This window comes from Protomyctophum parallelum, assembly GCF_964188405.1.
Source record: "Protomyctophum parallelum genome assembly, chromosome: 17".
NCBI classification, from domain to species: Eukaryota; Metazoa; Chordata; class Actinopteri; order Myctophiformes; family Myctophidae; genus Protomyctophum; species Protomyctophum parallelum.
In genome coordinates, this window is record NC_139719.1 from 40,881,446 (window position 1) to 40,893,377 (window position 11,932).

General features: G+C 41.3%; 1 long non-coding RNA gene across 1 annotated transcript; it reads left to right on the forward strand.

The window, feature by feature from the left end:
- Positions 1 to 475: 475 nt before the first annotated feature.
- Positions 476 to 4,157, forward strand: LOC310874246. The gene is made up of 3 exons (XR_014570548.1): positions 476 to 606; positions 3,117 to 3,212; positions 4,052 to 4,157. It is a non-coding gene; the product is annotated as an uncharacterized lncRNA (long non-coding RNA).
- The last annotated feature ends 7,775 nt before the right edge of the window (positions 4,158 to 11,932 follow it).

Here is an 11,932-nt window from a genome sequence, read left to right on the forward strand (position 1 = left end):
AGGCTGAGGCTGTCGATAAATGAACACCTGACGTCGGTGGGAGAGGAGATGTTGTGTGTTTTGGAAAAACAGCAGAGTGATGCTGGTCAGATGAAGCTTGTCAGAGTGTTTGTGTTGGAGCGCCTCAGCACTGCTGCAGGATTCATGTTCAGCCTCTTCCAGAGAGAGATGGAGACACTAGAAACTCTGCTGAAGAGACAAGACAAACTTCTGGACGTCCTTTTACAGCCACAAGTCATATTACACAGACCAGGTTTGTTAAGCTGACAAATCAACAAATAGGAGAATAAATGTAATACGTTTAGAGAAGCACTTTGAGTATTGTGCTGATGCTATAGCTCTTCTCTCCTCCTTGTGTCTGTGTGTGTAAAGAGGTTTCCCCTGAACATGAGGAGAGGAGGTCCAGTCTGGTCCAGGAGGAACCACAACATGAGGAGAGAAGGTCCAGTCTGGTCCCGGAGGAACCACAACATGAGGAGAGGAGGTCCAGTCTGGTCAAGGAGGAACCACAACCTACACACATTAAAGAGGAGAACATGGAAGAGGAGGCTGATTTGTCAACATTGACATTACTACATGGGAAGACAAGGTGCCACACTATTTCAGGTAAAAAAAAAAAATCACACCCGTGTGAAGTGAGGGGCGCTAATATAATTAAAGTCTAACTCATGTTGATTAGGTGATGTACGTAACAAACGGTGCCAACACAAGCATTACAAGCATTACAACTGACACAATATGATGTAATGAGGGACAATAGGCTATGATGTACATTTTCCCATTTTTAAAACAAACATTTAACTAAAAACAAACATTAAACCTGTAGTGCGGCTAGTGCCCCTCAAAAATAAGCATCACTAATTAATTCAAGTCTAAAAGTCATACTATAGCAGCCCATACATTATTCTAGGTCAGATGGGGGTGGGTTCTGAAACAAAACAAAATGTTTTGGAGTGAGTGAGTGGCAATGTGAGTTTAATGCATTTTAAGGCCAGAACATTTTTTTTGCCACTTCAGTAGGGGTGCTCTGATCAGGTTTATTTGGGACCGATCCCAATCACAGATTGTTTCTTCTCACGATCGACCGATACCGATCTTATGTGTAAGCCGGGGAACATTTGAATATTTCTAAAATCATTATATGTCAAAACCCATGTCCAAACGGTTCCTGTGTGTGTGGAGAGGAAGGGGAGAATGTTTAGGCCTGTCACAAAGATGCTAATCGATATTATTGTGACTGCAGGTTGCATTTACTAATGAAAACGTACATTTCCCGTCAGTTAGTTAGTAGCTTGTCACTCCAGGCATGACCATCACTAGAATTCCGCGGGCCTCATCCTAGCGCCACGCGTCGCAAATGGGAAGAAGGCAATAACCAAGTTGCTTGAAAAGTGCAAACTTAGCAACCTGGCTGAGTGACCCTATTTTTAGTTTTGCTTGTTTTTTTCCCCGTATGAAATCAAGCATGGCAAGTGGTAATGTTTCTATATACCAAGTTGCTTGGATGTCGCAAATGTGGCAACCTAGCGGGAATACTGTACTGCACTCCTCTGTACTGTACTGTACTTTACTGTACTTTCCTGTGCTGTACTCATTTGTGCAGTACTGTACTATGTACTGTACTGTACTGCAATCCTCTGTACTGTACGGCAGTGTACTGTACTGTACTGTAGCAAACTGTACAGTACAGTGCTGTACCCTTGTGTGTGTGTGTGTGTGTGTGTGTGTGTGTGTGTGTGTGTGTGTGTGTGTGTGTGTGTGTGTGTGTGTGTGTGTGTGTGTGTGTGTGTGTGTGTGTGTGTGTGAAGAAATAATCTAAATTTCATCAAGGGATATTTCACTTTCGAAAGAACTTTTGGTCATTTCATCATCTACTCAGTCTTATGTGAAAACCCCAGACAGTTTTTAAGTTGCTTCAGTCAGTATTTAAATATTTGATAATCATTTTAGCTTTTGGCACCTTGCTACATTTACAACATTTAAGTCTACATAAACATTCAGATTTCAAATATAAAGTGCTCACCCCGGAGCCACGGATGTTAGAGTTTTGCTCGGGTGGGTTTTAGCAACCTTGCATTATGCACATTATGCGTTGTTCAATCATTATAATTCTTTCTCCTACCGCCGGCCACCATGCTTTCAACTACGCACCCCTATCGGTTGGGAGGTGTATTGCACTGATACATAACTTGAGAAAATGGCCACAGATCGGATAAAAATGCTTTTTATTGAAGAGCACGGGATGCCCGGGTGCTAATACCCACCTGTGCAAGGCGTGCCTCTGACTGACTGTAGGTCTAACCAATTGCGTCAAAGAGAAATAGTTTGAACACTGCATAGAAAATGTTAAGTTCAACATTTAATGGATTTCTTTCATTTTATCTTTTGCCTAAAGAAGAGCTTTCCCCTGAACATCAGGAGAGGAGGTCCAGTCTTGTCCAGGAGGAACCAGAGTCTTTTCTGATTAAACGGAAGCTACTTCAAAGATCAGTGGAGGATTACTTTGCACTTGCAGTGCAAAGTGATGATGATGATGATGATGATGATGATGATGATGAAGGCAGAGAGACAGAGCCTCTAGCCAGCACTTCAACTCAACGCATGAATACACAAGCTGATGTAGAGGACTATGGAACAACACAACCAACTGGTGATAACCAGCTCCTCTCTTTACACTCTTCTGAATCAGACAATGCATCTGACAGTGATGAGTGGGAGCCAACTAGTGATAACCAGCTCCTGTCTTTTACATAAATAACTGTAGTCTCACAGAGAAGCTAGTTCATTTTGCATTGACGTCATAGTTCATTCATTGTATATCATATTTGTCAGTTAAGATTATGACATTCTTTTTCTGTTTTCACACTTTTGATTCTTAATAAATGGACGTAACGGTTTGTGTTCAAATTAAGAGGATGAGTGGTTGTGCTGTCTGGTAATGCGTACACATACACGTGCTCAGGTGCCAGAATGATTATAAATGATCTGCAGCTATTCTTATCACACCATATCACAATATGACACTATTATACATATGTATAGGCTATTTCTCAGGCATTCCACCTTTCATATTTTTACTTTCTTTATGTTTAAGTCCTTCAATTCCTTCATTCCAGACCAGTGTGTGGAGTCCAGCCTGCAGGTGAACATGAGTTCTCCACAACCAGCCTACACTGTACAGAAACAGGAACCTGACGACCACCTGGAAACCAGTACGTTTATTTTCATTCTGCTATGTTGTAGGTGTAGGACTAGATCCTTGCCTGGTTTGGCACTTGAAATATTATGTCTATAACAAAGGTGTTTGTTTTTATAACTATTGGAATGGTGCTTTTAGACAGAAAGCGTATTTTACTCTTTACAGTTACTGTACTGATTTCTATTGACTGTATTGTATGACAGACAGCTGGAAGTAGTATTCAGATCAGTGCAGTAAAATAAACGTAAATGTGTTGCACCGCATTGAAGAACCTCCTTCCTTCATTACTTAAAGGATAATTCCATGCTAGAAGGCTTTCTTACCTTTCGTTGCAGTTGTTAGATCTGCACCAAAGTGGTCCAGGTGTTCTCTCGGAGAGTTTTGCTTGGGTGGGTTTGGCAACCTTGCATTATGCGTTGTTCAATAATAATATTTTTTTACATATGATGTAACTCCAAATGTGGACAAGAAGTTTAAAAACAATGTTCCAGTGATTAGAAATTGATAATTCAAAATATGCCCCTCATTGACTTAAATTGTACGCTAAAACAGCTCTCAAAGTCACTCTTTTAGTACGTGAACAAACACAAAGATTCAGATAATTTTATTTTCTCATAAAAATGTTAACTTCTAAATTAGTGAATTTGAGAGCTGTTGTAAGTTGTAAGTACAATGTAAGTCAATGAGGAGCATATTTTGAATTATCAATTTCTAATCAATTATTTCTTTATTTCTTGTCCACATTTGGAGTTACATCATGGCAAGGTAACTACACAACCCAAACCTCAAAGTGGTCTTACCCTTTAAGTTCAACATTTAATGGATTTCTTTCATTTTATCTTTTGCCTAAAGAAGAGCTTTCCCCTGAACATCAGGAGAGGAGGTCCAGTCTGGTCCAGGAGGAACCAGAGTCTTTACAGATTAAACAGAAGCTACTTCAAAGATCAGTGGAGGATGACGGGTCAACATTGACATTACTTGCAGTGCAAAGTGATGATGATGAAACAACAAAACAAACTGATTCCATTAGGAGACACACAGGGAAGAAAAGGTTTAGATGTACAGAGTGTGGCAGAATGTGTAATAAGAAGTCACATCTTACCCAGCACATGAGGACTCATACAGGGGAAAAACCATTTACTTGTGAAGTTTGTAGCAAAGGCTTTAGTCAAAAAAGTGATCTAAAAATTCACACGAGGACTCATACAGGGGAAAAACCCTTTACTTGTAAAGTTTGTAGCAAAGGCTTTGCTAGGAACTACCACATGACCACTCACATGACCACTCATATGGGGGAAATGGAAAAACCATTTACTTTAGTTTGTAGCAAAGGCATTGGTACTAAGCGTGATCTAACTAACCACATGACCACTCATACGGGGGAAAAACCATTTACTTGTAAATTGTGCAGCAAAGGCTTTAAGAATAACAGTCATCTAAAAGAGCACATGAGGACTCATACAGGGGAAAGGCCCTTTACTTGTAACGTTTGTAGCAAAGGCTTTCGTAAAGTCTACCATCTTAAAGTGCACATGGGGACTCATACAGGGGAAAAGCTTTAAACCTTACTTGTGAAGTTTGTGGGAAAGGCCACTCTCAAATGATATAAGATTAACAGTCATCTAAAAGAGCACATGAGGACTCATACAGGGGAAAGGCCCTTTACTTGTAACATTTGTAGCAAAGGCTTTCGTAAAGTCTACCATCTTAAAGTGCACATGATGAGTCATACAGGGGAAAAGCCCTTTACTTGTAACGTTTGTAGCAAAAACTTTGCTTGTAAGAGTGGTCTAACTTACCACATGACCACTCATATAGAGGAAATGGAAAAACCCTTTTCTTGTAAAGTTTGTAGCAAAGGTTTTGGTCTAAAAAGTAATCTAAAAGTTCACATGAGTACTCATACAGTGGAAAAGCCCTTTGCTTGTAATGTTTGTAGCAAAAGCTTTATGTAAAGCGTCATCTAACTTGCCACATGAGGAGTCACACAGGGGAAGAACCACTTTAGTTGTTTTTTTTTGCTTTTGGAAACAGAAACAGTAATACTGCTTTTTTCTCTCCCTTTCAAGTAAGCCACACATTTATGACAAATGTTATATACCGAAGCATATAGGAGTCACAAAATATGACAATTACCACATGTTAAACTTTGTCAATTTACAATTGCAATTTACCAATTAGACATTTAGCAGACAATCTTATCTAGAGCTAATTAAAATAAGCAAGGTAAATAATCACTTAGAATGCAGAGAGATGGTGTAGGTAGGGCCTCAATGAACTAGGACACCAGGTGAACCATGAACCTGGCATCTGTCTAAATAACACTGTTGTTGTTACACCGGGTAATGGTGTTCCTCCACTGCTGACCTGATTGATGTGCCTAAAAAAAGTGGCAACTAAAAAAACAAGGTGAAGCAGCTTTCTGCTTCTACTATAGCGTGGAATAATTAACTCACTATACCTTCAACCGGCAGCCTCTGTAAACATTTTTGCTCAAGACCTACTTCTACACTACGCTTTCAGTTGAGCTTTTAACATTAAAAGTTGTTATTCATGTCCTCACTGTATTGCATAACTGATATTTGTTTTTTTTGTCTTTACTTTTCTTTATTTCTCTTGCTTTGTAAAGCACTTTGAGCTGTATTTCATGTCATGAAAAGGTGCTATACAAAAAAAGTCTTCATTGATTAGATATACTGTCCTCCCTGCGGTGTAGCAACCACAGACAGCAAGCCAAACTCCATTAACTGAGGACATGAGAGTCGGGATGTATGCTTCAAACTCCAAAATACTTATTGCGTTGCCTGTCCCCTTGTACACATTGCAGATCAGGCATTCAAATGCATGATGATTATAAAAACATTTCGTCACTGCATGTAGTGCAAAGACAACACATTAAAAAGAACCATTATGGTATTGTTTATGTTAAGTAACATAACCAAGTGTGGTATATGAAACCAATTCAAGGTCACATAACCAAGTGTGGTATATGAAACCAATTCAAGGTCTTGGACCCCAAATGTCTTCAGGCGACGTAGGACAAAGGGCTTTCTATTGGCTGAGGTCAACATATGGTCTACCTGGCTGTACCATTTCAAGTTCGCTTGAATGGTGACCCCCAGAAGCTTTACTGAGTCACACACTTCTCGTATGTTTTGGTCAATGGAGAGTGTTGGGAGGGCCGGTTTCTGTTTCAGTGCTAGGACGATTGTAGGCCCTATTACGGTCCCCCTGTGCGACTCCACATTGGTATTCCCAATCAGACAGGTGTCCTTGGTAGCGCACTTTTTGTTGCCGATCAGTCATGAAGCTGCAAATCCATGGAATCAGACCTGGTCTCACTCCAGAATCAAGGAGACACTGCACTGCCACTGTGTGGTCTACAGCATTCAAGGCCTTGGAAAAGTGTGTTGTAATTGCTGTGCACACTGATAGCCTAGTTCACACTACCAAACACCAATCAAGGAAATGTTTGGTATTTTTTTTGGGCCACCACCATGCTTCCAATTGGAGTCGCATGGTTTGATCAAACATTTGTGTTTGATGAGGGGGAGGGGGAGGGGGGGGGGGGGGGGGGCAGAACACTACCAGCAGTGGTTTAATGGGCCTTGATATGAGCAAGGTTGAAAAGCACTGCTCAATAAGTTGGGAACCAACTGCTGGCGGCGTGTTTCCTCCTCTGCGTCATCAGTGCCCATACCCGAAGGCGGGGTTGGCGAAAGGGCCTTTCTGTGTGGAGTTTGCATGTTCTCCCCGTGTCCCCTAGGGTAGGTACCCTCACAAAAACATGCAGTAATCCTGGTCTCTAAACTGCCTCCCCCTGGCCAGCCGGGACGCCTGATGGAGGGGAAAGGAACTGGTTGGAATAACGTGCTCCTTCCACGCGCTACGTCCAACCAGGGAAACTCCCCCCTGTCAGGTGTAAAGGAGCAACTTGGACACTCAAGCATGAAGGAAGCATGAGTTAAGTCCGTTGCTCTCCCTAGGTTGGCGGAGGGTGTGTAGAGCCCAGGATCACATTAGATGATTGACACTGGGGTGAAAAATGGGTTACAAAATCGTGGGACAAAAAATATAAATTAAAAAAAAAATAAGTTGGGAACCACTGGATTACAGGTCGACAACAGTGTAATTACTCCGTGGCATTTTGTTTCCCGTCAGTAAGTTGCTCAGGCCTATTCCATTTGGTTGATTCTACAAACATGTCTTCTAAATCCAGTCAGTGGTGCTCAAACTATTTCATGTCAAGGACCCCCAGAATTTTCTGTATGTGGCCGCGGACCCCCATCTGAAAATATGTAGTTCAGGGACCCCCTCCCCCAGAAGCAAAGATTTGAATTAAAAACGTTAGCTCTGAAAGAATATAATTATATTCAAAGATTTGCGCCACATTTTCAAAATTAAAATGAGCCATTAAGCTAAGGTAAAACATAATGCTTAAATCACCAAAAGGGGTTCCCGTCCTAATTGAATGGCTTGAATAAAACCCTTTTGTTCTCCTCATGTTGTCAATTTAGTTGTATCATTTCAGGGTATAAATATGGCTCACATTGTCGTCCATGTGATTTTATGATGAATTCCTGTTCTGTTCGTTAACTATATAGAAGTGTCTATTTGTACGTCTCTAAATGTTTTGATGAATTGAACATGGTGGACCCTGTTGTAAACAAGTGTAATGCTTAATTGGGTCGTCCACTCACAGTTAACAGTCTTTGTATTGAGTTTGTGCTTGAAATGTACTGTAATTCTGCAAACTGTTAATACATATTTCAATCAATCAATGTTCTTTGTTATATTTGTTGTGTTGTTTTACTATAAATTGGATGATATGTGAACGCACACACGCACATGCACGCACACGCACAGTAGGCTATGTAGGCCCTACAGTATTCGACTACCTCAACATTTTACGTCCATGATTTTAATCAACAGAGCCCAAAGCAATTCCATTTTCATCCATAGGGGGTGCCGCAAATGCGGAATTGCGGTTTGTTACAAACAAATGTTTTTGGGGGGATAAATTCCCATTCCACTCCTAATTACTTTATACACGTGATCACAGCTGGGGTGACTTGACATTGTAATTGGCTAGCTAAATCAGTGGGAGGGGCCTACATTTCCCACAGGCATTTCCCAATCTGTGCCATCGAGCCAACCACACTTCTTGCACAGTCAGTGCACCAGAATTGCACCTTTTCTGTACTATAGCGGGTCCATATGTTTGGTTATAACAACAGTCCTATGCAGTCATGAGTCCGAGACCCTGCCCAAAACCCTAATTAACATAACCCTAAATCCTAACCGCACGCTGGCACGGTGATATTTAACCCGCCACGGGTGATTTTAAACCCGCAGCATAGGCTAGTTTTAACCCGCAACACATGTTTTAAACCCGTAGCACGGGTTACTTTTAAACTGCAGTGAAAGTCGGGGAGCGACGGTGTTGTTGGACTCATGACTGTAGGACTGTTGGTATGTCTAATCAACGTATTAACCCCACGGGAAAGTGGCACGCTGGTCTTTAGCTGAGGGGTGATTTCACCCAACACCGGGCAAGCGCCTCTGACACCAGACTGATTAGGCCTACACCTCAAAATACATCAATAATAGGATCTATTACATCACTATACGCTGTACCCACACTGTACATAATTTGGTGTTCATATATTTGAACGGGTAAGGACTAGTTTTTTCGCAGTGCCATTACCACATATTGGTTGGAAGAGGGATTTGATATAGCCTAGTAGTAAAGATAGATTTTAGGTTGATCCAAGATTTGGGTCGCAAGGTGGCAGTAATGCACCAAAAACTGGTTGCTATGGTTGCCATCTGCCGTAACGCAGAATCTGCTGCTATTGCGCATGCGTGACGGTGAACCACGTTTCCCCTGCGTGTTGTTTTTCATGGCGACTAGGAACAAATCAGCGTGGTGAAAAATGTCTTACAAACGAGGTAGAATGCGTCAAACGGACTCTCTAAGGCTGAGGCTGTCGATAAATGAACACCTGACGTCGGTGGGAGAGGAGATGTTGTGTGTTTTGGATAAACAGCAGAGTGATGCTGGTCAGATGAAGCTTGTCAGAGTGTTTGTGTTGGAGCGCCTCAGCACTGCTGCAGGATTCATGTTCAGCCTCTTCCAGAGAGAGATGGAGACACTAGAAACTCTGCTGAAGAGACAAGACAAACTTCTGGACGTCCTTTTACAGCCACAAGTCGTATTGTACAGACCAGGTTTGTTAAGCTGACAAATAGAGAATAAATGTAATACGTTTAGAGAAGCACTTTGAGTATTGTGCTGATGCTATAGCTCTTCTCCTCCTTGTGTGTGTCTAAAGAGGGTTCCCCTGAACATGAGGAGAGGTGGCCCAGTCTGGTCAAGGAGGAACCACAACATGAGGAGAGGAGGTCCAGTCTGGTCAAGGAGGAACCACAACATGAGGAGAGGAGGTCCAGTCTGGTCCAGGAGGAACCACAACATGAGGAGAGGAGGTCCAGTCTGGTCCAGGAGGAACCACAACATGAGGAGAGGAGGTCCAGTCTGGTCAAGGAGGAACCACAACATGAGGAGAGGAGGTCCAGTCTGGTCAAGGAGGAACCACAACCTACACACATTAAAGAGGAGAACATGGAAGAGGAGGTTGATGTGTCAACATTGACATTACTACATGGGAAGACAAGGTGCCACACTCTATCAGGTAAAACAATATATATACACCCGTGTGAAGTGAGGGGCGCTAATATAATTAAAGTCTAACTCATGTTCATTAGGTGATGTACAGTATGTAATGGTGACAAACGGTGCCAACACAAGTAGCATTAAGAGACAATATGACGTAATTAATAGATACAAATAAATTATATCAATTTTGTAATGTTAATTAGAAAGGACTGTGAATACCTTCAATAACCCAGCCGGGAGACCAAATACCGTGCTGTATTTACCTTAAAAATGAGTGAGTACCCCATTTAACTCTTGGTGAATGACAGCCATAAACCATAAAAAATAGAAAGACCTTAAAAAATGAATTTGGAGACGGAAATGAAGTTTAGGGTCTAACAATTATTTTTAGTAGGTATAAAGTCAATTTACATAGAGAATGTGCTACATGGTTCAGATAATAGTATTTACATCCATAATTTAGAGTATTCAAATGATTCCAAAGTGGATCCGAACTGAACTGAACAGCTCTTCAACAGTATGTCCCAGGCCTTGATAGTGCAGATCACGTCAGATTTGTTGATATTAAAGTTAATTGGCTTGAATTGTATTGAGTTTGTGCTTAAAATGTACTGTAAATTCTACAAACTGTTAATAAATATTTCAATCAATCAATCAAAAGATAGTTCCTATCCACGGTGGCGCTGGTTGTCGAGCGCTCATTGGACCAGCACATGGACGATGAGACGTAGAATTCATTTCCTAGCCTGTCCCACACATTGATGCCGCTTGGAGCCTGGAAAGCACCTAGGCAGGCGTTGCCAGGCAACTTGTTGATAACCTTCCCTGCACTGTGAACTTTCGGCAGAGAAAAACACTCCCTGACTCCCAGTGAGCAGCTATCTCTTTTCTCACTTGGCCAAGGTCAAGTAGGCCTACATGCAGTCTCACATCAAAATAGACCTCTCAGTATGCGAGTTAACTTGACTGGGGAAAGCCTAATAGAGACAGTGAATCTGAACATGGCATCAGGAAACCCATCGTATAAATATGATAAAATAATATAAAGGATAATATAGGGCTGAGATGATTAGGCACGTGGATGGTGACATGACATTAATGATGATAAGAGGAACAACGCTGTGTAAACAGGCAGTAGACTAAGGGTAAAATGATGATATGGGAGAATAAGGTGACAATATGAATGACCTATATGGCATGGGCTAATGTTCTGTCTGTGTTAACCAACAGAATAGGATGGAGTAGCCAATTTGACATGACGTGTAAACAACATGTCAGAATTATCAGTAATGAGGGACAATATCATGTAAATTTTCCCTTCATTTACAATGGCGTTTTTAAAACAAACATTTAACTAAAAACAAACATTAAACCTGTATATGGCGCCCCTCAAAAATAAGCATCACTAATTAATTCAAGTCTAAAAGTACTATAGCTATAGCCCATACATTATTCTAGGTCAGATGGGGGTGGGTTCAGAAACAAAACAAAATGTTTTGGAGTGAGTGAGTGGCAATGTGAGTTTTATGCATTTCGATGGGACTTTTCTTTTTGGATGTATGGGCTGTCAAGGCTAGAACCTTTTTTTTGCCACTTCAGTAGGGGTGCTCTGATCAGGTTTTTTTGGGACCGATCCCAATCACAGATTGTTTCTTCTCACTATCGACCTATACCGATCTTATGTGTTAGGGGAACATTTGAATATCTAAAATTATTATAGCCTATGTCAAAACCCATGTCCAAACAGTTCCTGTGTGTGTGGAGAGGAAGGGGAGAATGTTTAGGCCTGTCACAAAGATGCTAATCGATATTGTGTTGCATTTACTAATGAAAACGTACATTTCCCGTCAGTTAGTTAGTAGCTTGTCACTCCAGGCATGACCATTACTAGAATTTCGCGGGCCTCATCCTAGCGCCACGCGTCACAAATGGGAAGAAGGCAATAACGGGAGGGCGATACAAACACAAACAAAGTTGATTCAGACAATATAGAGCATCACCAAAACTCATTTTTTCGTTTTATTTTTTCATAAATATTTTAACTTCCTGTTGAT